We start from the raw sequence: 4,896 nt of genomic DNA, 5'->3' as shown, positions 1-4,896 counted from the left end.
TAGGGAAAATAATCTGATCCTCAACACCACCAAGACCAAGGAATTGGTAGTGGACTATAGGCAGAATAAAACGGACATCCAGCCACTGGTTATTAGTGGAGAACAAGTGGAGAGGGTGGCTACTTTTAAGTTTTTGGGAGTGACTATCGAGCAAAATTTGACCTGGAGCGCTAACACCATTGCTCTGGTGAAGAAGGCCCAGCAGAGGCTCTTTTTTCTCAGACTTTTAAAGAAAAATAACTTGTGTGAGGAAACACTGATGTCCTTCTATCGCTGCTCAATAGAGAGCATTTTAACATATTGTGTTTGTGCCTGGTTTGCCAGTTGTATGGCTGTGGAGAGGAAAGCACTCCAGAGAGTTGTTATTACAGCCCAGAAGATCATTGGCTGCCCTCTCTCATTCCTGGAGGAATTGTATAGTTCTCGATGTTTTAAAAAAGCAAAGAACATTTTGCAGGACTTGTCACATCCTGAACATTCCCGGTTTGAACTGCTGCCTTCGGGCAGAAGATATAGGACAATTAAAGCAAGGACAAATAGATTAAAAAATAGTTTTTATTCAAGAACTATTATTGCCTTAAATGCTGTATGAAATTGGAATTGGGTGACATTGGTGGTTTTAAGTTGTTATGGGACAGTTGCGAATGGTGTGTTGTAAATATTGTTGTAAATCACCGAAATGATTGCATCTTTAATTTCGTTGTACTATGTACAATGACAATAAAGTATATTATTATTATTATTATTATTATTATTAGTATTAGTATTAGTATTAGTATTATTGAGCTTTTTGGATCACACTTCCATCTTAGATCCCTTCCAGTCCGGTTTTCACCTCAGCCATGGGACGGAGACAGCACTGGTCACCCTCATGGATGACCTCCAGAGGCACTCTGGATTGGAGTGGACTGACAGTAGTGTTACTGTTGGACCTGTCAGCAGCATTCAGCCCGGTTGACCATCAGTTACTGATCCACCACCTTGCCAACATGGGAGTTCAGGGGTCTGCCTTACAAGGGCTTGCCTCCTTTCTCCAAGGTCGGGGACAAAGGGTGGCACTAGGGGAACAGCTGTCCCGAAGGCACCCACTGAACTGACTCTAAACCAGAAGATCTGGACTGGGCACTACAAGCCATGACTGGGTGGCTTAGACTAAGCCGACTGAAATTGAATCCAACAAAGATGGAGGTCCTGTGCCTGAGTCGGGGCGGTCCGAGGGTAGGGATCCCACTCTCAACCTTCGATGGGGTGCCATTGGTGCCAGCACCAGAGATTAGGAGTTTGGGAGTGCTCCTGGATGCCTCCCTAAAAATGGAGGCCCAGGTAGCAGCCAACACCAAGTCAGCCTTTTACCATCTTTGGCTGATTAGGCAGTTGGTTCCCTTCCTCAACCACAATGACTTGGCAACAGTGATCCATACAATGGTCACCTCGAGACTGGACTACTGTAATGCTCTCTACATGAAGCTGCCCTTGTCACAAATCCAGAAGCTGCAGCTAGTGCAAAATGCAGTGGCCAGGCTCCTGATGGGTCTCCCTATGCAGGAGCACATCCAGCCTTTGCTAAAGGCATTACACTGGCTGCCGATAGCATTCCGAGTTTGCTTCAAGGTGCTGGTTCTTACCTTTAAAGCCCTTTATGGTCAGGGGCCGACATACCTGAGGGACCACCACCACCAACAACAACAACATCACTAAAGAAAGACAGAGCCCTGTGCTTGACTCCACCATTACAGCCTGTGCCAGCCACATATCTCTCCTTATATATAATTGAATAGTGGGTGCCAAAGTTCTAATTCTAAAATGCACTCCCTTAGTGTATGGCTGATGGCACTGCTCCTCAGCATATATCGCCACCAATCAGAAGACAAAGCCCGGGTCCCGCCCACACCACAACTGCTGCGACAACCTGGTCTTTTGCATATGGAAGCTGATTGGACTTCACTCCATTCCACACCTCAAACTCCCCCCCCCCCTCGGAAGGCAGTTGGAATGTCAGTTGCATATGGAATCTGCTGTATTCTGGTGGTGTGCAGGTCCCAGATTCATGTTTTAAAAGCAGACTGACACTGTTTGCCCAAAGCCAGAGCACTCTCCCAGAGCCTCTTTCTAGATCTCGTTGTATTTATTTCCACAACGGGCCTTATTTCTAGTATATGATAAAGATCAAGAAGCTGGTGAACAAAGCAGGCCAGAGACCAACTGTTGCTGCCATCCCTACTGTATTAGCTTACAAGCAGCTAGCACTTTATGATATCAGACTGTTTTTAGATGGTTTTACTTATGTTATAATTGTTCTTATCTTTTGTAAGCCACCCTGAGCCTGCTTCGGTAGAGAGGGCAGGGTATAAATCAAATAAATAATAAACACATATTTATAAAAATGGGCACTCTGGTCATAGAGTAAATAAACAGCAAACAAACCCCATATAACCCACCACCCTCCCTCTTCCCTAATGTGTCCTATTAGCGGAGAAAGACAGGGGTGGGGGAGGGCAGGCGTGTAGGATAGGAAAGTAAGGTGCAGCATTATGGATTCAATTAAACAGGGAATAAACATGAGGAGATATCTTTGCCTGAATAGGTACCAGAAGTCATGCCAAATGGAGGTGGAGTTTCTGGGAGCTTCTCGTCTGTTATATGCTATTTTCTCTTTTGTATAAATATTTAACGTATCATTGACTCAGACATCTACAGAGGGAGATACTTGAGATTTCCAGTGTTGTAAAATGATTCCTTTAGCAACTAAAGCTCGTCTTTGGATCCAAAATATGTGGTATTACGAGAGTGCCCATAGAGTTGGCATATATCATAGGATTAGATTATTGGCTATGAAATCTAAATTAGCAGCTGATGTGAGACTGATCCTGGATATAACCTCCTGCAGAAATTATACCAGGTGATGTTACATACCTCCCTGCCATGAAAAGCTTCCGCTGCCCATTTCTATACATTAAGCCTCTTTTAAAGAGACAGAATGTTTTTCTCCAGGCCCATTACCCTGTCAGTGGTAAATTATAACCTACCACTTGGCAACATCCCAAACTTTACATCCAGTACCTGTTTACTCTGCCCTTTCAAACAGTTTAGGGCAGTGTACATCTTACTTCACGCCAGTAATCTCTATTTTTATTTGTAATGTTTTCAAAAGTGAAAGGCATATGACAGAGGAAAGGGGGGAGAAAATGCTGCTGTCGACGTTCTGTCTCTTCTGAAACGTATTCAAGCTGTTTGGGAGGGGCATTTTCGTTTGGCTTAATTTATGAAGTCATATTAATCTGTATATCTGAGAAGTCCAATGAGTAGGTAGAAATCCCTACCTAGCTGGTAGTGATTGTTGAAATTTAGAGACACGTCCTTATGGGAACATAGAGCGATGGGAGTTTCCAGAGGATCTCTGCAGACTAGCAGGGAGGAGTTGCAGGCAGTAGGACTTGGAGAGCATTCAAAGAAGCTAGGAAAGTGCTGTATTGGTTTGGCAATAAACTATTAACATTCACTTTTACCTTGGTGTGTCCCTCACATGACTGAAACTTGACTTGAGTGGCCTGGTTTTGCTGTTGTCATCATCGGCACAGGATCCAGGAATTTTATTGTTAGATCCAGTCCTAGGCATAGCAAAGGAAATATTAGTATTGTTATAGGGAACTTCCAGGCAGTTCCCGTTTTAGTTCTTTGGGAGGACTGAGAGTCTATGAGTCTGTAGTATTTGCTTTATGGACAAATATACATATCGAGGGGAAAGGAAAGGCAAAGGCATTCTTCTAAAGCAGACAGTGGATCTCCAGAAAGTAATTCAGTGTGTTTTATTTGTTCATTTATACCTTGCCTTTCTCCCCAGTGGGGACCCTAAACAGCTTACATCACTCTCCTTGCCTCCTTTTTATCCTAACAGCCATGTGAGGTATGTTAGGCCAAGAGTATGTGACTGGCCGAAGGTCACCCGGCAAGCTTCCATGTCAGAGTGGGGAATCGAGCCTGAGTCTCCCAGATCCTAGTCCAACCAGTTTCGACACATAAGAACATGCGGACATAAGAGTGTCCCTCGGGGTGGAATGGGGACAAAGGATTATTATTTCACTACAGATGCTATTGCTAATCTTCTGCCCCTAAACATTTTTCCTCTGCTCAAATCTAGTGGATTACAGTGTGGATTGAACCTCTGCATCTTGAGTTCCTTGTCCGCAACACTCCTCGCACCTTCTGACCAGGATATAAAGACTCAGAGATCTCCATTCCAATTTGTATCTGATGAAGGGAGCTTTCAAAAGCTAATTTTGTTGGTCTTTGAGGAGCTACTGGACTTGAATCTAGCTGTTTACACTGAGGGTTGCCAATTCCAAGTTTGGAGATTCCTGGAAATTTGTGGGAGGAGCCTGGGGAGGGCAGGGTTTAGGAATGGGGGTTTTCAGTGGGTTATACTGCCATAAAGTCCATCCTCCAAAGCAGCCCTTTATCCAGTGGGAAAGGTCTCTGAGTCTGGAGATTGGTTATAGTTCCAGGAGATCAGGGGTTGTTTTGTAGAAAAAGAGGTAGGGAAACTCATTAGCATAACTCATTAGCATATGCCACACACCCTGACATCAGGGGCCCTGCGGTGGACCTGCAAGGCCGGCAGGAGTGCGAGGAAGCCCCACCAAGGCCCTCCCTGGCCCCAGGCAGGCAGGGGTGGGGAGAGGCAGGGAGGAAGCAACTTACCCTCCCTCTTCTCCTGCCTCCTCCTGGCTGAATGAGGGTTGGGAGAGGTGGGGCGGCCGGAAGCAGGGGGCGGGGCTTCATCGTGTGCCCCGCCCACCCACACCTCACCCACGGGAACTGCGATCCCCCACGTTCCTCCCCCGAAATGACCTCTGCAGGAGATCTCCAGAACTCACCTAGAAGTTGGCAATCCTGTTA

Source organism: Gekko japonicus, unplaced genomic scaffold, assembly GCF_001447785.1.
Source record: "Gekko japonicus isolate JY-2015 unplaced genomic scaffold, Gekko_japonicus_V1.1 scaffold17, whole genome shotgun sequence".
Taxonomy (NCBI): Eukaryota; Metazoa; Chordata; class Lepidosauria; order Squamata; family Gekkonidae; genus Gekko; species Gekko japonicus.
This window is presented reverse-complemented; position numbering follows the sequence as displayed.